The sequence below is a fragment of the Megalobrama amblycephala genome, linkage group LG6 (assembly GCF_018812025.1).
Source record: "Megalobrama amblycephala isolate DHTTF-2021 linkage group LG6, ASM1881202v1, whole genome shotgun sequence".
NCBI classification, from domain to species: domain Eukaryota; kingdom Metazoa; phylum Chordata; class Actinopteri; order Cypriniformes; family Xenocyprididae; genus Megalobrama; species Megalobrama amblycephala.
In genome coordinates this window covers 26,046,723-26,073,758 of record NC_063049.1, presented here as the reverse complement: position 1 = coordinate 26,073,758, position 27,036 = coordinate 26,046,723, and the positions used below count along the sequence as shown (strand labels likewise).

General features: G+C 37.2%; 1 protein-coding gene across 2 annotated transcripts in view; it reads left to right on the top strand.

The window, feature by feature from the left end:
• htr2aa (5-hydroxytryptamine (serotonin) receptor 2A, genome duplicate a) overlaps positions 1 to 27,036 on the top strand; it is a 68,620-nt gene that overhangs the window by 8,968 nt on the left and 32,616 nt on the right. Inside the window, exon 1 of one of the 2 annotated variants that reach the window (XM_048193587.1) lies at positions 24,969 to 25,030. The exons of the other annotated variant lie outside the window; for it this stretch is intronic. The gene's annotated coding sequence lies outside the window, so the exon portion shown is untranslated. Of the gene's footprint in view, positions 1 to 24,968; positions 25,031 to 27,036 lie in introns of those variants that run through there. 2 annotated transcript variants of the gene reach the window in all.

The window sequence follows — 27,036 nt, the reverse complement described above, 5'->3', positions numbered from 1 at the left end:
GGAGGTTAGTCAAAAAAGCTCCCATAACAAGTGAACTTCATGTTTACTTAACAAGCAACTGACATGCCATTGAGAAAACTTTGTAAAATAAAGCACATTGTTAGTTAAGATGATCTTAAGAGCGTGAGTGGCAATGTCATCAGGAAACCCAAACTACATTTTTTGTTGTACAGTGTCTCCCTCATTTCTAGTTTCCTGCTCACTATGGAATGAGTTCAAATTCCTCTTTTCATTCCGACACAAGCGGTTTGCATAAGAAAATGAATGGCTGCAGATTTATAGATTTTAACTTGTTTATTCCCCTGCTGCCTTCCCTTTTCTTCTATTCATTTATGTTTAGAATTTGTTTTGCTTCGTTTCACACAGTAAGGTCTTTTTGTTTACCTTTTATTTTTTCCTGCATTTCCTTTTGTTGCTTTGCTATTTTCACATTCAGTGACTTTCTCTTCCTTGCATTTCAAAAGTTATTATGATTCTAATGCTTTTATTTTAATGTCAGAGATTCCACTGCCAGAAAGAGCAGTTAAGTCAAGTCACTTTTATTTATATAGCGCTTTATACAATTTGGATCATTTCAAAGCAGGTTTACAGTGATCAACAGGAAATAATGCTCAATCATGCAAACAGCATTCAGTCGTGCTGTAAAGCATCTCTAAAAAGACAATAGTGTTCAGCTGAAGTCAGTTCAGTGTTGATTCAGTTCAATAAAGTAATAATATTATTCAGCAATTTTATTGATTTGACTGTACTGACGCAATTGAATGAGAACTGAACTGAGCTGGATGATGACATCACTGTTTTCTAGCTGAGTTGAACTCATTTCATATTTGATGATCACAGTTATTGGAACTGAATCAGCACTGAACTGACCTCCACTGAACAATGACACTATTTTCATTTTAGAGCTGCTTTACAGAATTTAAATCCATTTGCATAATTGAATTATTATTTTTCTGTTTATCTCTGTAAAGTTGCTTTGAAACAATATGCATTGTATAAAGTGCTAAACCAGGTAAAATTAGCAGGAGCATCTCTAGCCTTTCATCAGTTCTACAAAAGTAAAAGTTTGCAAACCTGTTTGACCAATTAGAGTGTTTCATTTGCGAATTTTACATAGGCGGTTCTTATTCTAAACAGCTAATAGAAAACACACATGACATGATTGCTGAAATATTATCAGGGAAATTGATTATTAGTATACTGTTTCCATTGTCAGACAAGGATGTATCAGTAGCCTATATTTCCTGGGGCACAGCTGTATTTCTCTGAGACTCGTGCCCCAGTAAAAAGGGTCTAGATACATGGCATTAAAAGCATTGCTCTTCCCTGGTCTTGAGGGAAAAGAAGTGTGGCAAGACAGAGGTAAAATCGACTACGGTATCTCGGCACAATAGCAGTGGTCAGAGGATGGTCGAACTGTGGTAACCAATGTAAAGGCCTTACCCACTGAGACACCATCACCTGTGAGTCACCCAGTTGACCATTATACAGGAGGAAATGAAAAATGATAACGTCATACTTCAAGGAAAGGTCATTGTGAACCCTATTTTCTAACTACTTTCATTCCTCTACCAACCAATTTCTTAGGGGATTATTGAAAGCTGACACACACTCAAACGCACACACAAACACACACACACACACACACACACACACACACACACACACACACACACACACACACACACACACACACAATTACCAACACTTAACAATTCGGACACTTTTTTTCACACATTCTCTAAGCCAAACTTTCTCTAATACTCACTTTCATGCTCTGTCTCCCTTTAGCTCTTACACACACACTTGCTTATAATCATCAGTGACCTATTTTCAAACACTTTCAATCTCTGAACCTCTGAGATGACATTTTAAAACAATAAAAACATCTCTTAGCATTTTTTTTCTATGCATGGAGAATAAAGTTTATTGCCTGGTTGCATAAAGCACCTTAAGTGTAATTTTCTCTTAAGATCAGATCACCCTTAGCTTGGTTTCCTTAAACTTAAGGTTGTTGCAGAAAAGGGTTTCTTTAGGTGAAATGTCATAAACCCTTAGAATTTCCCTTAAGTGTCTATTTTTCACTCAAGTGATCCCTTAAAAAATGCAAAGTGTTCCTTAAAGCCTCTTATTTTTAAGTATAACAAAGTTTGGAAAACTTGGGTTTAATCCATGTTTACACAAGTTTAATCCATGACTTCTAACGAGACACGATCAGCCGCTTTGTATGATAAACAAACTTTAATTTAGCCGTTGATTCACTTATAAATATTGATCAAATTACATACATATCACACATCAAATATTGTCAATGAAAGCTCAAACGTGCGTGTGTCACACACAAGAACAAACCTCATCGGTTCTTGCTTGTCAAGCACACACATTTGAGCTTTCGAAACAGCCTGAATCATTTGGATTACATTTATGTCTTTCAATGAATGGACAGAAATGATGAGAGAATATTAAAAATATCTTTATTCGTATTTTAAAGATGAATGTTTTCTTTATTTGTTTTCCTTATCAATGTTATGTTGTTTCAAAAACATATTGCTATCTGTGTTAACAAATAATGTGTTTATGACAACAGTAGAATTGTCTCTGTCATAATTCACTTAGTGGTTTCTAAGTGTTTAAAAGATAGTTCAACCAAAAATTAAAATTCTGTCATCATTTACTCACCCTCTAGTTGCTCAAATGCTATGTTGTACATTGTTAGTTCCTGATACCTAATGCATTAACTAGTGCTAAAAAAATGTTATTATTACAAAAGAGTTGCCACTATTTTTTTTTTTTTTTTTTAAATATATTTATTCTAACATTGACAGTCAGTAGACATTTCGTTGGATTGGTAAAATTGATTGACATTTCATCTCCTTGACCATTGTTTTCTTAATATTTTCTCACTGGAGCTGAATGGCCCTGAATGTAGATGCTTTGCAAGTTTAGAAAAAGCATAATTTAGCTCAGCGTTGCCTCCCAAATAATGAGCAAGCAAACACACACTCTGGTTAGCGTGGGAACTTTGCAGGTTTCAGGTAGTCCGTGTCTTCTGTGTCCTCTCTTGTGGTGTGTGTGGTTTAGAATAATGAATGTCATCCTGGAAAATAACCTTTGCAAGATAATTTAGAAGCCAAATGTTGTAGCTGACATTTATACAGAATGGAGATCCTGACAAAATTATAATAAATGTAGGGAAAATGAGGGCAATTTTCATGTAATGAAATCTTTGTGTGTGGCTTGCATGTTTGTCAGGAACAATAGAGTGCTGCACAAAAACAGGTAGTAAAAGCATAAAGGTGATTCATAACCTGGGTAAAAGCTTTTTTAGTTCTTATCTTTTGAATTTGAGGGCTATATCCTGTTCCTGCTAGTAGGTTATTCAACCAGCAGTGAAAGAGAAATGTCAAAAAATAAATTGATGTGGCAAAGAGAAAGTCTTTCCATTTGCTACTTAAGTTGCTTGAGAGTGGGAGCTCTGATGTGCTCTGATCTACAGTGAATATCTTGAATATTGGCGAGAAGATGTCCACTATGACCCTCCATTTAATTTTTATCTGTGCATTCAAACACTGGAGGGAAAGACTAGACAAGATAACAAGATAATCATGAGTTTCCCCTCAGCAGATTCACTCAGTGCATTTTAGGCTTTCACTCAAGCAAACATACTTACTCTACAGCATAAACAACTGGTTTATTAGTCCATGGTATGTGTTTCCAAAAGTTTTTTTTTTTTTTTATATTTAAAAAAATATTTTATAAATTATTAAACAAAACCTGTGCAAACATTGTTTGCATACGATTATATGATTTATATTTGCTCAGTTCTTTCACTGTACAGATGGAGGGACATTGGAAGCTTGATTCAGATTAAGGGATCAATAAACATGCAGGCAAATAACTTGAGATATGGCCCAAGAACAATATTATTAATTGTTTAGGGTCCAGTTCTCACTATTAACTAGTTGATTATTAGCATGCATATTACTAGGATATTGTTTATTAGTACTTATAAAGCACATATATTAATGCCTTATTCTGCACAACCTTATTCTACATCCCTTAATCTTACCCCATACCTAAACTTAACTACCTTACTATTAATAAGCAGTAATTAGGAGTTTACTGAGGTAAAAGTCATAGTCAGCAGTTAGTTAAGAGTGAGAATTGTACCTTAAACTAAAGTGTGACCAATTGTTGTAATGTTGGTTTTATTTGAAATTTTTAAAATACACTTAATTTTCTTTTGGTCTTCTTGTTGACGTCAGTGGACCTATATGAGATATAAATGTGGCGTGTAACTATAATCTAAGTTGTTATAATGTCTGATAAGCCTCAGATACAAAACTTGTTAAAGATTTGTGTGAAAATTAAACTGAGCTCTAACCAAGTTAAATGAATAGTTCACCCAAAAATGAAAATTTCCTCACCCCCATTGTCATTCTGAACTATTATTGGTTTCTTTCTTCTGTGGAGCACAAAAGCAATTATTTATGACAAGCAAGATTATGTGAATAATGTAATTTCAGTCTGGTCCTCTCACATATAATGTACAAACCCGATTCCAAAAAAGTTGGGACACGGTACAAATTGTGAATAAAAAAGGAATGCAATAATTTACAAATCTCATAAACTTCTATTTTATTTACAATAGAATATAGATAACATATCAAATGTTGAAAGTGAGACATTTTGAAATGTCATGCCAAATATTGGCTCATTTTGGATTTCATGAGAGCTACACATTCCAAAAAAGTTGGGACAGGTAGAAATAAGAGGCTGGAAAAGTTAAATGTACATATAAGGAACAGCTCGATGAACAGTTTGCAACTTATTAGGTCAATTGGCAACACAATTGGGTAAAAAAAGAGCCTTTCAGAGTGGCAGTGTCTCTCAGAAGTCAATTCCCCCAATGCTGCGGTGAAAAATAGTGGAGCAATATCAGAAAGGAGTTTCTCAGAGAAAAATTGCAAAGAGTTTGAAGTTATCATCATCTACAGTGCATAATATCATCCAAAGATTCAGAGAATCTGGAACAATCTCTGTGCATAAGGGTCAAGGCCGGAAAACCATACTGGATGCCCGTGATCTTTGGGCCCTTATGCTGTGTTCACACCAGACGCGACTTGCGCGAATAAATCGCGCTATTCGCGCGTAGTTGGACGCTTGAACATTTTGAGTTTACTCGCTTCATTCGCGCGTGAAAATCCCTTCACAACAGACGCGAATTCGCGTCATGAGAGGGGCTCTCCCGCTCCTTTATGTGTCCCAGACTCTGCACACTTCCTCTGAATAAACACATCTTGTCAGTGGGGAAATAATTGTAAATTACAGCGAATAAGCTCAATTGGTCGTCTTTAGTTGGCTTGTAGTCTTAATATGTATATTCATTCGCGCGAATCGCGTCATTCGCGCCAATCGCGCCGCAGGATGTCAATTCGCGTCTTTGCATTGACTTAACATGTAAATCACTCGCGCTTACCGCTTCATTCGCGTCCGGTGTGAATGCACCATTAGACGGCACTGCATCACATACAGGAATGCTACTGTAATGGAAATCACAACATGGGCTCAGGAATACTTCCAGAAAACATTGTCCGTGAACACAATCCACTGTGCCATTCGCCGTTGCCGGCTAAAACTCTATAGGTCAAAAAAGAAGCCATATCTAAACATGATCCAGAAGCGCAGGCGTTTTCTCTGGGCCAAGGCTCATTTAAAATGGACTGTGGCAAAGTGGAAAACTGTTCTGTGGTCAGAAGAATCAAAATTTGAAGTTCTTTTTGGAAAACTGGGACGCCATGTCATCCGGACTAAAGAGGACATGGACAACCCAAGTTGTTATCAGCGCTCAGTTCAGAAGCCTGCATCTCTGATGGTATGGGGTTGCATGAGTGCGTGTGGCATGGGCAGCTTACACATCTGGAAAGGCACCATCAATGCTGAAAGGTATATCCAAGTTCTAGAACAACATATGCTCCCATCCAGACGTCGTCTCTTTCAGGGAAGACCTTGCATTTTCCAACATGACAATGCCAGACCTCATACTGCATCAATTACAACATCATGGCTGCATAGAAGAAGGATCCGGGTACTGAAATGGCCAGCCTGCAGTCCAGATCTTTCACCCATAGAAAACATTTGGCGCATCATAAAGAGGAAGATGCGACAAAGAAGACCTAAGACAGTTGAGCAACTAGAAGCCTGTATTAGACAAGAATGGGATTCCTATTCCTAAACTTGAGCAACTTGTCTTCTCAGTCCCCAGACGTTTGCAGACTGTTATAAAAAGTAGAGGGGATGCCACACAGTGGTAAACATGGCCTTGTCCCAACTTTTTTGAGATGTGTTGATGCCATGAAATTTAAAATCAACTTATTTTTCCCTTAAAATGATGCATTTTCTCAGTTTAAACATTTGATATGTCATCTATGTTGTATTCTGAATAAAATATTGAAATTTGAAACTTCCACATCATTGCATTCTGTTTTTATTCACAATTTGTACAGTGTCCCAACTTTTTTGGAATCGGGTTTGTAACAAAGGGAACTGGACATCGGAGTGGGAGATCCACATGCAGGCTTTATTAAAATGAGCGTAGTCGTACAGGCAGAGGTCAAACACCAGCAAACAGATACAGTAGGGCAAGGCAAAAGAGTAATCCAAAACACAGGCAAAGGTCAAGACAGGCAGCAAGTGATCATCAAACAAAGAAACAGTCCAGGGTCAAAAACACAGGCAAGGCAGGGAACACGGAACACGGAACACGGAACACGGAACACGGAACACGGAACACGGAACACGGAACACGGAACACGGAACACGGAACACGGAACACGGAACACGGAACACGGAAACAAAGGTAAAAACAAGGCTAAACAATACTCCTCAATGTTTGTGTGTTTGGGTACAGCTTATAAAGTGTCACTGATGGGAAACAGGTGTGAGTGTGTGATTGGTTCCTAGATGGGGGAATTGTGGGAAATGTAGTCCAGAGTGATGTGTGACTGTGTGTGCCATGAAAAGGTGATAATGGTGAACCGGTGACCTCTGGTGGGGAGTAGCAGGAAACAGCAGGTGCAGGATACGTGACATATTTAGCTTCGGAGGTTTTGGAATATAGCACTTAAGTCATATAGACTAGCGGTTTGCACGCATAGTCGAAAAGTCGATCTGTAATTATTATTCGAAAATTAAAATACTATTCAAATTTTACTAAGTTGCTTTGCTGACCGTAAATGCAGTGAATCCATGATAAATCCCAAGCATGTAAACTAAAACTCACAGTTATAATTAAATGCACTGGGTGGCTCTGTGGAGTGTGTTAACAAGTTGATTGTTTTTGATCACATAATTTCGTCATCTGTCTCGCAAAGTTTGGAATTACTTGATGAAAATGATCTTACTAAATAATCTTACAAAATGCAATTACCTGCTACCTTATCAGATAGCAAAATGATCTCCAGACATACACTTCCTTTAAGTTTTATTGAGGGAGACAGGTTTAAGAACAGAAAAAGCAAAGTGCTGTTATAAACTTTGCTTAGCACACAGTTATCTTTGTCTCTGCAACATCTGTCAGTGGAGCATGTTTTCTCCCCCGAGCATGTAGATATTATTGATTTTCTCAACATGAGCATGTGAAACAATATAAACACGATAATTGTGATTAGTGAACTGAAAAGGCTTTAAATAAAATGAAAAATGACAAACAATAATAATAACAGCATGCTGTTACTTTGCTGTCGAATACACAAGTCAGGAAATCATGTAAATGGCTCACTAACAATGCACTCGTCCATAATTGTTCTCAGATTGTTAATGCATTAGTCACCAATTGAATGCACAGTAATAAGGGATAAAATTACAGATACCCTTTCTGAAATAAGGAGTTTTAACTGCAATGACTCAGCACATGTATAGTTTGTTTTAGCCGACATTCATCATTGTTGTAAACAAATCATGTGCACAGCTAAATTGCAATCACTTACATTATTCAATAAACACAGAAAGGACTCCAAACAAAATTAAGTGCGGTTGAGTAATGATGGCCATTCAGTTCGCATTACAATGTACATGTATTGATTTAGCAAACCCTTTTATCCAAAGTGACATTAGTGGACTGCAACATAAGCTAGACCTGTTCTCCTGAATTTTAATAGCCGAACATCTTTTAAGTGAAAGTTCAGGGTGGCTGGGATGAGGAAATCTCCCGCTTACATTAGTAACTACCAAGCTAAGCCTGGCATTCACTCACTTTTTTCCAATCTTTTTTTTTTTTTTTTTTAACAACAGAGATTACCTTCAGTTGAGCAGAGTTATTATATAAGGAGAGCATGTACATAGCCCTTCTTGGCAGATTTGTATTTTTCCAAATGAAAACCTACCAATAAACATACAGTACTCAGGTTATATTCATCCCTGTAGAAAAACCTCACATTTCATCAAGGATAAATTCAGAGCGATGGAAAAGCAACAATGATTAGAGTATTCCTACATTGCCTCATGAGGCCTTTTTATAGATTGACACACTTCCAAGCATCCTCTGTTTGCGGCAGTCAACCATCAAAGAAAATGAATAATTCATGAAAGCGACTGTAACGGTAGAAATTCATGTGAAGCCAAAAGCTCTTGTCAAAGTCTTTCCTCAGCAATCCTCTTGTAGAATATCCGATGAGGACTCATTACCGTCAATGGTTAGCCATTGCTGACCTTGTCTGATGAGGTCTGGCTCTCCATTTGCATTTGGTAGGTTAATGTGCACTGATTTTTATTAACGATTTCACATGGGATTTGGAAATCTCTTTGACATCAGCTCCCTAGATCTATTTTTAATGTTATTTTCTGTTTATTAACTTATTTAGAAAGCATTACTTTCATTTTAACACTAACTTCAACCCATTTATATCCATGATATTGTACTTTGAAGTATGCAGTGACAGTATTGTTTTGTCTCCCTCTCCTGCATGAAAATGAACAAAAAACAGGTACACGTCAACAGGTTGTTGATCTGGGGTCATTTGGATGACTTTATTTGATGGATGTGTTTATTGCCCTGCTGGGTCACCAGTGTCTCACCCTCTTGGGTTTTTGCTTAGCTGGAGAATGTTTCAAAGACAACTCACTGCAATGCTAAAAATAGAGCTCACTGAATCAATAGGTTTAAACTAGAATAAATAGATTGTTGGTTTTCAATTCTCACATGTCATAAAAATTGACAGATGTGTACTGGTGTCCTCTGTGATATCCCCTTCTTGAGACTTAGTGCTGAAGGACATTATTGCATAACACATTTCATGAGGTGACTCACCATTTTTGTGTTTTGCATTTTCTTCGTCTTTTGACCTGGGGTTAGTGCATTAGCAAAGGAGGAAAATACAGTAGGAGCCAGTCCCATTTGAAAGGATGGAGAATTTTCTGTTGTGTTGAATAAAGCTGGTTCACACTGTATGATTTTGGCCACGATTTGTCAGTCTGAGACAAATTTTGATAACCCTTAAAGATTCCTTTGATCCTGGACCAAAATCTGAAGTCTGATTGCTAGTTTGACATGTTCGCCGACAGCTGGTTAATGACCGTTGTGATCAGATTTGCACTGTCAGAAGTTTTGAGGCACAGTCCTGCAGTGTGACCTCCTATGACAACCTTCAAAGAAAACAATAGGAGCACAGAATCTGATGATGCAATTAGTGAGACAACAAGCCACCACTTGCTCCACACACCCACGTTTTAATTTTACCCCCCCCCCCCACACACACACACTTTTTTCAAGAGAAGCCATGATCAAAATTAACGCTATGATTGTTTTTTTTTGCTAGCACTCATTCGCATCTGTACAGTCTTGTTTTAACAACTGAGATCCCACAGTGTGACATGGATTACAGCCGGCATCATGTTCGTACAGTCTGAAAAGCAACAGTCGTAAAGGACTATTTTTTAATAAAATTTTCAATTTAATTAAATTTTTATTTTTAAAGAGGATTTTTTTATATTAAATATTTATATGTATAATTTTATTTGTATCTATTTTTATGATGAACAGTTTGAATTTAGGCTTTTATCCACATATTCATCAACTCGCACATCAGTTGTGGTAAACGGAAGCTCAAGCATGTTTGTTTGACGCGTGCGAGAACCCAGGAGGTTCATTCTCTGATGCACATGACGCGAATCTGTCACACATCCTATTTTCTCTGAACTCTTTGCATTCTTTTAACAATTTTTAACTCATTTAATGCTGTGCTTCCTAGGATACTCAACAAAATGGGAATTTTGACAAAATTTTGCATTTAACCCTGTCTGAAGCGGCATTCTGTGTTATATTTGTTCACAGAAAGCCGCTTCACAACTTTTTTTGCATCTTATTTTTCACAGCTTTTTTGCATCTTATCGCCATTGAATGGTTTAATAGTACTTGAATGAATTAATGGTTTAATAGCACTTGAGTGTGATCATATACTGTAGTGTAGCCAAAGGATGACAGAATTAAAAAATGTAATTAAATTTAATTGAATTAAAAAAATTATCTCATACTTATGGTGAAATTAAGCACACATTTGTCTTGTTTAACAGGTTTGTCATCATTTGCTATATCCAGCAAAGTAAACTATTAGATTGAAGGACAATTCTTACAAAACCAGTCGTTGAGAAGTGAGCAGAGAAAACACCTTGGTTACGACTGTAACTTCGGTTCCCTGAAAAGTGAACAAGACGCTGTGTTGAGAATTGACGCTATGGGAACGCTCTACATAATTGCGTCATGAAGCATGTGTGAAATCAGTCCAATAGCATAGACGGGTGACATCATGACCAGGAAGCTATAAAGCACACCCAGACCAAACAGTGTCTTTAGTGAACCGAGGTTACAGTCATAACCGAGGCGTTCCCTTTAAAGGGAACTCACACTGCACCAAGAATTGACGCTATAGGAATGTCTATACCAATTCCACAATAGTGACCAGTGGCTGTCTAGTGTGAAATCAGGCGTGCACAACTAGGACAGCAGCACCTGGGATTCAGGGGTGAAGCCCAAAAATCTAGGTTGTAAACCTGCCGAATGTGAGTGGAAAGGACCAGCCTGCTGCATCACACACCTCTTGTGGGGTACCCCTATTAAGAGTCTGAAGCCTCCATCACTCCTGATCTGACGCACCACAGAGGAAACAGAAAATGGGTTCTTCCCAAAGACACCACCCAAATGTGTGTGGTAAGCCAGTAAGGCCGCCATGTAAACCTTTAGAGTGGATGGGAATAACCCTGTGGAGAATCGATCCTGCAGAACTTCCAGCACTGTACCAAACGTACCAACCTCCATAAGAGCTCCACCCCCTCAGAAGTGGAGTCTCCATACCATGGGCCTCAGCCCCTTTCTCGACAGTATGTCCTGCTCCCTGAATTTGGTGCCCAGGGATGTAGAGCCTGAGCCATCATCACCAAGCAGCAAGTGCCAAGAGAGATGATGACCCCTCTACAGATCCTAAGCTGAGCGACCGTTCATGATCGCTCCCCAGCCCGTGAGGAAAGCTGCCATCAGACCTAACAGTCTCAAAACTGTTAGAGAGTGAGTGACTGTCCTAGCTATCTTGCTCAAGGCTGGGAGAATCAAAACAATATGAGCACGAGACAACTGTGCCTGCACCGTCGTCGGATCCTCTACCACACCTAAAAAAGTGGTCCTCTGGAATGGAGAACACACACTTTTCTAAGTGTTAAGTCTAAACTCCTATACTTTCATGTGGGTGAGGACGACATGTTGTGGAACTGCCACCTGCTCCATTTGAGCAGGAATGTAATGAAATGGGGGGTGATAAGAAGCAGACTTTGTTGGACTAGATTCCACATTAGAGAGTAGTTACTCTTCACAAATAGCAGTAGAACGTGACCTTTTTAAGAAAGAAATAAATGATATTCTGAAGTGACGGTCAGAGTTTTTAATCCATAGAACCAGACAACGATACTATTTCCATGGGTCTAGACCTAGTCATCTGTTGGCTATGAAAATCAGGTCAAATGAACACTTTGCTGATATTTCCTCCATCAAATCCTCAATGGGCATCATCACAACTGAACCCAAACAAATTAACGAGATGTTTCGTGTCTTTTATTCCAATTTGTATAAATCTGAGCTTCAGCCTGAACAAGATAGATGGAATGAGTTTCTTAAAAAATTACAGTTACCACGGCTGGCAACAAATGTTTCCATTCTTCTTGACAACCAAATTTCTTTAGAAAAATTGAAAAAGGCAGCCCTTGCCATGCAAAGGAATAAATCACCTGGTCTAGATGGGATACCTCCTGTGTTTTATGTTATATTCTGGAATGAATTGGGTTCCTTGCTTCTAGACATGATATCAGCTTCAGTTGAAAAAGGCAGCTTTTACTGCCCTAATATCTGTACTTTTAAAGAAAGATAAGGATCCTACAGAATGCGCAAACTATTCAGATTAAAAAATTTATGCAAAGGTTCTTGCCTGACGCATTCAGGATCACATGCCCTTGTTAGTCCATTGTGATCAGACAGGTTTTATTAAGTCTAGACTGGCAGTGGATAATGTCAGACGCCTCCTGCATATAATCGATGCAGCAGTGGGTGCTAAGGCTCCTTCAGCAGTGATGTCCCTTGATGCGATGAAAGCCTTTGATAGGATGGAGTGGTCATTCTTGTGGTCTGTTCTGGAAAATATGGGTTTTATACATATGATTAAAGTCCTTTACTCTAATCCCACAGCATTAGTACTCACAGGGCAATTGCTTTCCTCACCATTTTCTATCACTAGGTCTTCGTGACAAGGGTGTCCTTTAAGTCCAGCTCTTTTTGCTCTTTCCCTTGAACCTCTGGCCCAGATGATTCGACAATGCACTGATATACAACCTATTTCCATTCACAATGCTTTGCACCATGTAGCATTATATGCTGATGATGTTCTGGTTTTCATGGAAAATCCAATACAGTTTATTTCTAGCCTGCTGTCTATTTGTGAAGAGTTTGGATGCTTATCTGGTTTTAAGATTAACTGGTCTAAATCTGCCCTTTTACCTTTAAATGAGTCTTTTTAAATGAATTTTGCAGTATCCACCTATTATTTCTGTTGTTCGGCACTTTAAATATCTTGGAATACAAATTTTTCTCTCTTTAAACCATACTGTAACGCACAGTTTTTCAGAAGTAGGCAAGGACATCAAGAGAGATCTGGACAGATGGATTAATCTGCCCAATTCTCTGCAGGCACGAATTTCTATTGTAAAAATGAATATTTTGCCTTGACTAAATTTTTGTTAGTTCTATGATACCCCTTCCCCCTCCTGTAAACTTCTGGAATAAAATCCATGGTAATATCTCACAATTCATCTGGAATAGGAAAAGATCGCGTTTGAAGTTGGCTACTTTACAGAGGAAGAGGGTAGATGGAGGCTTAGCAGTACCTAATTGTAAGCTTTATTTTTGGTCTTTTGTGCTCCAGCCTCTGCTTGTATGGTTTAACCCTCATATTCCTGTCTCTTGGCGTAAGTTTGAAGAACATATTGTGCATCCATGGAATTTGGAAGACGTTCTTTTTTCTAATGTATCAAATAAGCAATGTCAGCTGCGCTTTGGTCCCATAGTTTCCCATCTTATTCAAACTTGGAGGTTGGTTGAATCTAGATGCAAGATCTCCTGTAGGTGGCATACACAGTCTCCCATATTCAATAATAAAGGTCTGACAATTGGTGGCAGACCCATTTCTCCTTCGCATCAGAGTAGGAGTGGTATTCGTCACCTGAAAGACATTTATAATGATTCTGGTTTGTGCTCTTTTCAAGATATTGCAAACTCATTCAATTTGCCAGCCTCCTCATTTTTCTTTTATCTACAGCTTAGATCGGCGCTCAAAGCATATAGTGTACTTTGGCAACAGCCTTTGCGTGTACACCTATTGCATAATTTGATTATTGCTCAAGGAAATAATAGAGGCTTGGTGTCCATATTATATAATTTTATTTTGGAGGCCTCTCGTAATCCTGACCACCAACAGATTAATTTCAATTTTGTACATAGAATGTATTTAACCCCATTTAATGAAGAGATTATCCGACCAACAGTACCCATAACAGTGCCTGTTTTGTTATTGAATAAGTTAATAATGTTGAATAATATTAATATTCAGCATAAGCGCATAGTACTAGCTGTCAAGTACTAGCTGGCCTCACAGCTGCTAAAAAGATGATTGCATTGAGATAGAAACCTCCTCATTCACTTTCTGTTAAATGTTGGATTCTTACATTTCTGGATGTGATCTATTTAGAATTGTCTACTGCTCGAGTTAATGGTGCAAATGAAAAGACTCTCTTTAGTTGGAACACTGCTGCTGAGACACTGAAAGCCTGGTTAAGATAAATTTTTATTTATTTATTTTTTGCCTGACTTAATTTCTGCTTACTCGTTAATTTGAGCTCCTGAACTTGAGTAATTCCCCTTTATATGTAATTTTTTTTCTCCTCCATGTGTATATTGTATATGTATGTATATTTTATTTTATTTTATTTATGTACATGTGTATATGTTTATATAGGTATATTTACACATTTTGACTGTTTTGGGATTTTGAAATGCCTTGTAATATATTTTTCTTTTCCTTTCAATAAACATTTGATCGCAAAAAATAAGACTAGGCCGACAGGACGAACTGAAAGCTGGTATGCTTTGCCCCTGAAAGCAAATCTGAGGAACTTTCTGTGTTGAAGGAGGATGGAATATGGACGTATGCATCCTAAAAGATCTATCATGACAAAACAGTCCTTGTATCTGATTATGTCCCGATTCACCTCAGTGCAGAGATCTAAAACTGAACTTAAGCCCCCATCCTTTTTAGTAACGATAAAATACTGACTGTAAACCCGGACTCTCTGTCAGGGGGAGGAACACATTTTAATGGTCTCCTTCCCCAGCAGAGTTTTTATCTCCTGGCTGTTTCATAACCAGAGCCTACTCAGGGCCTACCACTGTGGACAGGATCCCCACGTGCAAAACCCATTGAAATATATTGTGTTCCATGCTGTCAAAAGTCTACTAAGGGGAACCAGTCTCTCTAGTCTGGCCTCCAGAGTTTCTGAGTAACCAGTAACCAGTGGCGAAATGGTAGCTCTGAGACCCTCTACGTTTCTGGGCAGATGCTGAGATATGTGCTCGCTGGAGACTGCTGCGCCCTGAAGCATATATATATATATATAATATATATATATATATTGCAGTTAAAAAATTATCAACTCAAAAATCTTAAGTTTAAATGGGTATGATTCCTCTGCTCTTGGTCTTGCATTCATCTAAGATGAGAGAAAAAAGAACAAAAAAGGGTGCATCCTTCTGGGGAGCAGAGGATCATTTTGTGATGTGAAGCTCTGCAGGTGAAGGAGCTCAATAAAGGGAGGGAGAGGGAGGCAGGGGGCTTGAGTTAGTGTGTTAGCATGTCATGTCCCCACGCTCCTGTCTGTGTTTGTGCTGAAACACGACTCACTCAAAGGAGCAGAAAGGCTTCAGAGGAGAGCTCAGCGACCTGCTGCCAAGACCCAGAGGCTTCAGATCAATGAGCACACAGCTTCTGGCAGTCTCACTCAACAACAGGCTATGAGCATAGGCTTGAAGAATTAACCACAGGCAGTCAAAAAACAAAGGAAAATGCATTTGAGGAGAGTTATGACTCACCAAATGCTTGAACAAAGCTGGATTTTTGTAGGATACATTGAATTTGTTCTTTATATTTATCTGTATGTGTATGTTTTTGGAGGTTTGGATATACTGCATGTGACGCCACAGCTGAGTGACATGCTATAGAAGGTATGCATTGACGTCACTTTCCTGCCAGAACGCGCTCCCTCCGCTGGACTGAGTGGCAAAAGAACCTGCTGCATGACTGGATTTAATAGGGGAAACTACAAAAACAAGAGTAAAACGATTACACTAAAGGTTGGGCATGAAAGAGTTCCTTATAACATGTCAAAGAAACCTAATCCATGGATATTGACATGCAGCCAGGAATCGTGTTTCTTGACATTTATATGTGCCTGATTTACTGTAACTTTGCCTGTGAACATTTTATATAACTACAATATACATAGGTTTAAATCCGAGTAATCACTTATATCAATGTTATATATATCGTCATATCGCCCAGCCCTAAAATTTGCATAGTTTTTGTCAGTTTTTTTTTAAAACGCCCAATTATGCAGACTATGAGATAGTAAATATTTAATTATATTTAACACAATATATAACAATACAGGGTATAAAGGGTATGATTTTACCCCAAAATCCAACATTTTGACACAAAATGATAACAGCAAATCCATGTTTCTCTGCCTGGAGTCCAGCTGTTTCTGTGAATTACACCGATCCATTTGCTTCTTTTATCTGTAGCTTTCAGCAGTCTGTAAAAATATACCTCAGATTTTGTGTCAAAGCTATTTGTACATTCAATCCCAAAGCTCTTTCCCGTTTTGGATGCGTTTTGTGTGTTTTTTGCTGCATTAACGCTGAAAACCAATGCTGCCACTCAAGTTTTTTGCCACTCAGTGGTAACCGCAATCATAACGGCCAACGGTGACATGCATACCCTCTATATGTCTTTAATGACAAAATTCGCATTTAGGAGATATAAGCATTCAAAACTTACAGTCTCTCACTTCCGCTAAAATGGATCACGGATTTTCATGACATCACATCACACTTCAGCTTCTCATCAAATCTTCTGTCCAATCAAATACTCTCTAGAATCTGAAGTCCCGCCCCCTCCTACACTATCAACAGACACTGAAGCTGTGGCTGAAATCGGTCATTTGTTCACACATTTACTATTTTCTACATGGTGAATGGCACATAGTGCACTATATAGAGAATATGGAACGATTCAGACAGTGTAAATGCTTTCCATTTCCTACTTAAAAACCCCAGATGGCAGAGAGCAGCTCAACCCTGACTTGAATAAAGGCACATCTCCAGGACCTGCTATAGGTAGCGCTCTACTCCAGCTCTAACTATAGTAGTAAACATGGGTCATACTAGAGCAGCTAATGAGGTGCCCATCCAATGGGGAGCATACATCCCTAATTCAAGACCCAACAGTAGTTGGGGAGGGAGGTAAACAAAATAGAGAGAATATATATTACCCTACATAACTCCAGTCACCATGGACCGTGAGGTACAAACACCTGACTTTCATTCCACAAGAAAAAAATCAAGCACGAGAGGAGCTCCCTCATCACAGCTCATAACATGGAGTGCATTCAGCTCCCTCAAGATAAGGAATAAGGCTCACAAACCTATATGTGGGGCAATGGAGGAAGTGGATTATTGTTTTAATAACACCTGCCTCGACTCTTACTGCATCTAATTCTTCAGAATTAGGCATGCTCCATTAACAATCAGGTTCAAAGCGGCCATAGAGCAGCTTCCTGAACCAACAAAAAGCAACAGAGCAAGCAGATGAAGTCCAAAAGGAAAAACAAACTCTTGTCAGACTCCTCTCAAAGCTCCACCTACAATCCCAAGATCAATTCCATCTTGCCACCTCGGCAGCCGCAGAACCTAAACTGCAAGGTGCAAATGCTAGATTCCCATCTTCGAGAAAGAGTCAAACAAAGGCGAATGCACCACAATGAATGCATTTAGCTCCCAGCTGAACATGCTTCATGCATATGCTAGATTCTAATATCAAGAGAGAATCAAGCAATAACAGAGCTTCTAACAGTGAATGCATTGCCATGAATGCCTCCTAAACCCTTTGAGAGCCAAACACGCTCCATGCAACACCCTCGGAAGAGAATAAAGCAAGAACAGAGCTTACTGTGAATGCAGTAAGCACACCCAGATTTACAAGCAGCTCCTGAAGACAAAAAAGTTGATGATGTGTATTACAGGCACCCTTTCATACTTATGGGAGTTCCATTGGTGACATCATGATCTGTTGTCAGCCAATTCATTGGCGTGTTTATCACACGTGCTTCAGACACCGGTCACGCTGAGGGTGTTCCCCATAGCGTCAATCCAAGATGTTGTGTTGAAGTTTTACTTCAAAACGGAACTAAGACTAACCTAACATATGTAAAAAAAAAAAAAAAAAGCTTAAGCTAATGAAGACAAGTAAACAATCAATCAGTGATCAAATAAGAACAAAGAAACTAATTAGAAGCAATAGGACAAAAAACTACAATAGAAAAAGACACAAATGAAATAGACCTACCGGAAAACCTAAAGCACTAGAAGAAATACTACATAATCAAATGTTCAAAAAACACTGCATAGTTTTTACTATGCAAATTAAATGATGCAAATTAGTGATTCAATCTGTCTGTAAATTCAATCAACTTCCCTGCAGAGATCCTGTCCATGTTTATTCTTATATCAGTGGCATAAAGGTTTATATACCACAAATATGGTTTTAGTTTTAACTATGGTTTACAAGTTGTTGTACTTACACTGTAAGAAAAAAAATCTGTAGAACGGATTATGTCCTAGCAGAAAATGATCAGTACTTTTTCTGTTAAGTATACACACATTTATTTCAACACTTCAACACAACACAATAAAATGCGCAATTCAAAATAATGTGTAAAATATCTGTGAAAAGCATTGCTTTGAGAGCATAAAATCCCACCATCCCTTCAGAGAGCTCTCCAAAGCCACGCCTCCTCCAAAATACATGAATGTGCACAGCCAGAGCAGAGTCTGCAAAGCATCATGAGCTGAGATGGCAAGTACAACTGTATTCTCTTAATTACAGTAATTACAACATGACGTGATCACAACATAAGTTTGTTGTTTTGGTTCAGGAGGAAATGCAAAAGGTTGCCGGTGTTTGTTTGTGGTGCTCAGTGATTGTCTGTCTACTCTGCATACCCTCATTTGGTCTCATTGGACCAAATGCAATAATTAGATGAACATTTTTTGGTCCTGAGACTTCCACAGAAGATAGAAGTACATTGTTTAACAATTTTTGACCACTTTTATCATTGATTTTGATAAGTAAAAATTATTTGTGTTAAAAAATATATGCTGTAATTAGAATGTTCATTTAAAAAATACAGAAACAAAATTATTTAAAAAAGTAAAGATTCTGAAAGCATTGAAGGAGAGCCTTTAATAATTTAATACAGCTTTACAGTAGTAACAATAAATGTTTTATTATATGATATGTGTAATATCATATTTTTAAATATGATTGTTTCATTTTGTGATTATCGACACCCAACTTAATATATGATATTTACCATCTTAAATCATGTCATGGTTAATTAACTCATGTAAATATTAGATCAAATTAGCGCAGAATTTACTTTGGATTGCTGTCCGCGATCGTGTCAAGGATCAGCTAAATTTCCACATTTTTTTACATTTATTTTGTCATTTTTAATTATTTATTTATTTACATTTTTAATTTATTTATTTATTTATTTATTTATTTATTTATTTATTTATTCATTCATTCATTTATTATGTCAATTGATTTATTTGTTACAAAATAGTGAAATTGGTTTTGAAGCAGTACATGCTGGATGGCATGTTTATCCTTGCAGAAATGTCTGGGGAAGTTCTTCCAGATGTCCACTTATGATTTTCTGACTGCTTTGTTTTTTATGACAATAGACTCTTATTTATTATTTGGCATTTGCTGAGGAGATTGGTTGACCGTCATCAGTGATATGAGTGCCAGCTGGGATGGTGTGAACACAGAAGGGGTTTGCAAACTGGCCAAGATCTTGAACTATGAGTTAATTCATTACAAATGAAATGGCAAAAAATGCTTGATTGGCATCTTGTGATAGAGTTGCAAGTAAGGGAAGCAGAAAGGACAACAGACACAAACTGTGGATATGTTGGCATGGATCAAAATCACAGAACCACAGCTGTGACAGGCAATTTTAATTGCACTGTTCGCTTCTCAGATGAAGCAATTAAAATTGTGATGTAACAGGAATATTGCAAAATAATTTGTTGGTTTATTTGGTTCCTGCTTTTAACACTGTAGTCAAGACCATTTGTGATTTCTTTTGAAATTAAAAAAAAAAAAAAAAAAAAATATATATATATATATATATATATATATATATATATATATATATATATATATATTGAGTTTGGTTATGCTATCCCCATCTTCTAAATCAGAGGCATTCTCACTCTTCTAAAACAAAACCATTTTATTTCTATATATTAAGTGCAGATTTCATCTTTGCATATTTATGGGATTTTTTTCCCTGTCACAAAATCTGTTTTATAACGTCCCTGGTGTTTTTATCCTCTCAAATCTTAAAATACAATTGTCTAAGGTACCTTTGTCTAAGATATGTATTGTTTGATTTTCAAAAAGGAGACAATCAGTGCATCTTTAAGTCTTAGAGCATCCCATTTTAACACATTAATGACAGACAATGTAGCCTATCCTTAGCATTAAATGACTCCCTTGTTTCTAGATTTTGTTTTTCAGTAGCAGTTTGAATTGTATAGTACATTCAGACAAAGAAAAGAACAACAATTTGGCAGAAAAGATGATGCCTGACAGAAAAGAAGAGATTTGTTGGTCATGTCAGTGAGTAATCTGACATGGAATTATCTCTGTTAGCTGCTTTCAGTGACATTAACGAATTCATTCACTGAGAAGCATTGAAGTTGTTTTTTCAAGATGTCATAACTGCTTTTGTCACTTTTCTCACATCCGCATTTTAACTTAAAGTTAACAATATTTACTTTTTTTGACATTTTAATAGTAAATTCAAGCAGATCATGAAGATTTCAATTCTCAGCAGATGATTCACAGGCTGGAAAGGAACAGATTGCTGCAACAAGAGGTGTTGACTGAGACTGAGTGCTTATATTTATCCACAAGCATAAAAACACTCACAGATGATGATGATGATGGCAAATGAGGAGCAAACAGAGAAAATGAGCATTATGTAAAAGCCAAACTGTTCATGTAATCTCCATTGTGGTGACTGTGATTATATTTTGGATCAACAATTAAAAAGAAGAAAGTAACATTTGATGTCAAGTTTGGAGACTGTTTGATTTAGTTCAGCAATTTTCTTAGAAGAAAGTTTGATGTCACTTAAGTTTTCAGATGATTTCCCAATTGTTCTGCCATTTCTACACATGCATGCCTGATGACTGAAAGAGAAACAGAATGACTAATGTCACAAAGAAATCGAGTGTCGCAGGTATGACGTCAGAACCTAGAAGACTAATTCACCACTGACTCCTTTGAGATTTTCCTATGGGGTTTTATAATAGGGTTTTATGATTTATGTGTAAATAAAGTGTGGTAAACATAGCTTGACTATACTTTTATACTAGACTATACATAAATTACCACCATAGCAAAAACACGAATTTTGAAGCAGTTATGTACATTTTTGAAAATGTACATTTTTAATAAGTAACTACATAAGACAGCTTGAGGTGTGAATGTGTGCAGTGTATGTTGTAGACAAAACCTCAAAGTATGGTCAAGTTATGTTTACCACAGGCTTTATTTTACTCCTAAATTGAAAAACGCCATTATAAAACCCCATAGGAAAATCTTGATCTGGTTGTGTTTGATTAGACCTGGAATTTAAAGACTTTGGTTTTCACTCTGCTATTGATAGAGCAAACAAATGACAAGAAAATGACTATGCACGGATTTAGAAGATGCCTTTAGAATGCATTTTGAATCATTATTCAAATTGGATTCTGTTTTTGGAAAGTGGAGTGGAACTGCAGCACTATCAGAGCCAAGGGCAACAAAGGATTATTTTAAGCTTTAGTCATACATCATTTCAAAATCATTTCTATACAAGCCTCAAAGTGGCCATGCTGATCCTATATAGAGCATGAAAAATGTATATATATGTTAACCCCTTAACTGTCACTGTCCCACTGGCTTTTTTATTGCCTTTTTTCCCCATTACATATTTTAGTAATCATCATAAATTAGGTATCATTCGCATGCTTAAACATTCAAAATTCATCCTTTTGAAATCGGACATTGCTAAATGATGTGTCGAACTTGCACAACTGGGTATTTCATAAACCAAATTTGGAACGCAACTTGGTTAGGCATATGGCTTTGATTTTATAGCAAATTTTATAGTAAAAATTATTTTGTAAAATAGACATAAATGTTTAGTACAGTACATTTGCTTTACAGTAACCTTGAACTTCTATAATGTGGGGGAATTTTACAGTTAAAGACCCAAAAGACCAGATATGATGAATGAAGACCCGTAGTCAGAGTTTAAAAAAAAAAAATAAAAAAATAAAATTGAAGACAATTTTACTGAAGAATAGTTTGCAGTTTCATCAGCAGAAGCCAGCTTCAAGTCTCACATTGAGTTTGTAGGCTGCTCTGTGTACATTCATATTTCCACAGTAGTTATACTCTAAAAGAGTCTACTAACTATGCCATTACTTCAGGTTAACTGATTCTGATTGGCTAAGAAAAACAGACAAAATTAGTAATTTTCCACACATGGACTGATAGACAGAAGGGTATCTCCATCCTTCACGATTCTGACACTCGGACCCTGGATTTAGGCACAGGATGTCCTTCTAGATCATGACAAGGTGTCTGCAGGTCTCAAGCAGAGTGCCAGTTTTAAACGAGCACCAATACTAGATACCTGCACACAGAACACTAGCGCATATACAAAGATACACCAGATTCACAGCTTCTTCAAGGTTGAAGATGGCCCAGGCTTTAACTATAACAGAAAATATTCCCAAAACATACTGGTAAGTTGTACTTTTCTCTCAGTGAGAGGTAAAGACAATATTCATCATTATTTTCTAGTGATTGAAGATGAAAAAGAAAATAAATGCTTTAACATACACTGTAAAAAATTATTTTATGGTGAAGTAAATACTACAGAAAAAAACAAACGTAATTTCATGGTTTAATTCAGTGTTGTATTGTTTGAGTAAAATGTGTTGCAAAAGAAACTTCAAAAAGTAGAAATTACTCAACCTACTCAACTGGCCAAGTTAAAATTACTTATTTTCTTTGTTAATTTTACTTATCTTAGTAAAAGCTGCAGTCCGTAACTTTTTTTGGTTAAAAATTCTCCAAACTCAATTTTTGAGCAAGTACATAACCAGCCAGTGTTCAAAACTATCTCATTATCTTAGCTCGATTCTATGGAAGCCCGTTTCCGCCACTAAAAAAAAAAAAAAAAAAAAAAAAAAAAAAAGCCACTAAAAACTCGCAATTGCGTGATAAAAAGTCAGAATTCTGAGATATAAAGTCGCAATTGCGTGATAAAAAGTCAGAATTCTGAGATATAAAGTCACAATTGCGTGATAAAAGGTCAGAATTCTGAGATATAAAGTCGCAATTGCGAGTTATAAAGTCAGAATTCTGAGATAAAAACTCGCAATTGCGTGATAAAAAGTCAGAATTCTGAGATATAAAGTCGCAATTGCGAGTTATAAAGTCAGAATTCTGAGATATAAAGTCGCAATTGCGAATTATAAAGTCAGAATTCTGAGATATAAAGTCGCAATTGCGAGTTATAAAGTCAGAATTCTGAGATATAAAGTCGCAATTGCGTGATAAAAGTCAGAATTCTGAGATAAAAAGTCGCAATTGCGTGATAAAAAGTCCGAATTCTGACTTTTTTTCTCGCAATTAACTGATGGTCAGTATCTCTGTCTGTAACAGTGCATCCAACGATAGCCGTGCTGCCGTGAAGTCTGAAGCTGTTGGTGTATAAAATGTGCCACTTCAGCTTTGTCTGATTTATTGCGCCTCCGCCACAGCTGATTCTTCTTCTTCTTATGATTATTATTACATTGTTATTATTGTGTAAAATTCATTAGTGTATCCATTCTGTTAAAAACAACTTTTATTGCCCAAATACCTCGCCTGTAATTTGCAGAATTGCATGATTCTACCCTTGAGTTGCAAAGTTAATGAAACATGATAGGTATTGGTTGTTTTAGTATTAAGCCCACTAGATGGCAGTAAAAGCTGTTTTTTTCTCCTTGAAACGCTGTGTACAAGGTTACCGTGGAAACATTCTATATGCATATTCCTGCATAATGCATATGTCCGGAGACTAATCTTTATGTGTCTCCTCCAGTAAAATCAATATTTCTTTATTGGTAAATCGGCGCTAAAAATAATCCTTTATAATGTCCTCTATTTTATGTATAATAATAACAAAGCAGCAATCCTGATGGTCTATTTAATGTATAATAATTAACAAAGCAGTAATCCTGATGGTCAGTCGCAATGAAAGGAAACGCAAGCAAAGTAAGAACTGTGAGAAATAACGTTTCACAGTAGTGATAAAAAGTCAGAATTCTGAGATATAAAGTCGCAATTGCGAGAAATAAAGTCAGAATTCTGACTTTTTATCACGCAATTGCGACTATATCACGCAATTGCGACTTTATATCTCAGAATTCTGACTTTATCACGCAATTGCGACTATATCACGCAATTGCGACTTTATATCTCGCAATTCTGACTTTATATCACGCAATTGCGTCTTTATATCTCAGAATTCTGACTTTTTATCACGCAATTGCGAGATATAAACTCGCAATTGCGAGTTAAAAAGTCAGAATTCTGAGATAAAAAGTCGCAATTCATCCTTTTTTTTTAGTGGATTTTTTTTTTTTTTTTTTTTTTTTTTTTTTTTTTTTAGTGGCGGAAACGGGTTTCCATACGATTCACAACGGCAAGCTTGTAATAATGTTTTATAATAAGAGCGACCTGGTGGATTTCCGCAGGAAATTCAAGCATGCAGCAGTTCGTCTGTGCGTCATTACGTCACGTCCGTAAACAGAAAGGAAGGAGTCCCGTCGAGAGGCTAGTCAGTTTTATCACGTGAGGATGATGCTTGTAGTGGATCATTTATAGCCTGTTCTCACAGCAGCTGAAATAATTAAACGTATCATTTTGATGGCGGATTGTAATCCAGAAAGATCCAAATGACAATCATCAGTGACAGCTGGAGATTCACTCATAGTCAAAAAGCAAAAGACTTTGGACTGTGGAGTGGCTACAGAAATTGAAAACTACAGGTAACGCTAATATACACTAAATACACATAGTCACGCAATGCTGATGTTGTTAACATTAACAATTTGAGAACAAAGGATAACAGTAATAATAATTTGCACGGTTTGACTTGATCGATCGTGGCAGCACGATTTATTGTAGGCCTAATGATTTTTTCCTCAGTTGATCAGAACAAAAGTGGCAGAAATGTTACTTACTTGTTCAGATGATATTTTCCAGTGAAAATTCTTATATTGGTCATACTTTCAAGACGTAGAATCTGTGATTCCGAAGTACAGTATCCACACCGGTGTGATTGACAGCAAACATTAGATTCATCTGCGCTGACGAGCTGTGCCGAGGCACAATGTATGTACAGATAACTGTTCCACATGTGACTGCAATTGCAGGTTTCAAACAGAAATGGCGACAAAGAGGAAAAATGCAGACTGCAGCTTTAAAGGGATAGTTCACCCAAAAATGAAAATTTTATGTTTATCTGCTTACCCCCAGCGCATCCAAGATGTAGGTGACTTTGTTTCTTGAGTAGAACGCAAATGATGATTTTTAACTGCAACCGTTGCCGTCTGAACACTATTATTGTATTTTTACCTCTAAAACACCACTGTCCAACTGCGTTCAGCACTCGGTTAGTGAGGTCTGATCGCGCTCTGACAATGGCAGCAATGTCTTGCACTCATTGAAGTATATGTGCGAGATATTACTGCCGTTGTTAGACCTCACTAACCGAGTGCTGAACGCAGTTGGACATTGTGGTGTTTTAGAGGTAAAAAATGATATAAATACTGTTTGATTTCTCGCACAAACTGATTGTTTCGTGTCTTAGGACATCAGTGTGTCGTCACGAGCTGCAGGGTTTAATTTGAATTTGTCTAAGCAAGTTTTATTTACTCTTATAAAAGAAGTTCCCATTGACCCACATTATATGGCTGACAGATGGCAACGGTTGCAGTTAAAAATCATCATTTGTGTTCTGCTGAAGAAACAAAGTCACCTACATCTTGGATGTCCTGGAGGTAAGCAGATAAACATCAAATTTTCATTTCTGGGTGAACTATCCCTTTAAGTAGAGTTACTTAATTCCATGTTTGAAACTTTAAAAATATGCATGCAAAAACTTGCGAAAGAAAAATTAAGTAAATTTTACTCGTTTTTTACCGTGTACGTTAAAGAAGACACTCAAATAATTTAATATTTGAAGGATAAATGTTGATTCCAGAATCCAACCCATCAATAACTTTTTACACGTCAGCAATAATCTCCTGTGTCTTCTTTAAAAAGAGACCAACCTTAGGTCTGTTATTCCATTCATCTTGTTCTTCTATTTCTGAAGATGGCTATTGCCCTTTGCAGTCTCTTTGTTCTTATCTGCTCGAGCACTGAGCATCTCCATGGTTATGAGCCTGTGATAGGTCAAAAAAGAGGCAACAATGTGATTATCGTTTGGTTATCTCATTCCCTGTTGAATGCATTGTTAGCGACAAAGCCTTTCCATGGCAACAACTGGCTGTGAGTGGCAGCAAGTTTGCTGATATCTGAGTGGAAAGCAGTGCTGGAGGGCTAGTGCTAATGTCCTGTCCAGTGACCTGGAGTTGTGTTGAGGGTCTGCAGTGCAACAGCTCACAATTCCAGTCTCTGTATTATTATGAGCATATAGCTGAATTTTCAGTGGACTTGTGTATGGATGGTGTCCATTTACATTCTGCAAGAAGCATCACATAGACAACATTCAATTAATGTGTTTGCTATATCGGTGCGATCACTGATGACAAAGTACAATTCTTAAATCAGAAATACAGCTGGCATTTAATAATCATGGTACAGCATCACTGTATCAGGAAATGTCCACCGAAATACGGTTATAGCTGAGAAATGAGGAAAGAAAAGCATGCAGCTGAAATGTTATTATTTGCATATCTTATTCATTACTGCACCTCAGCAACTTTCATTTGTGCTGCTAATGAACCGAGCAGAATAAAGACCAAAGGCATTCTGTCATAACGCTGAG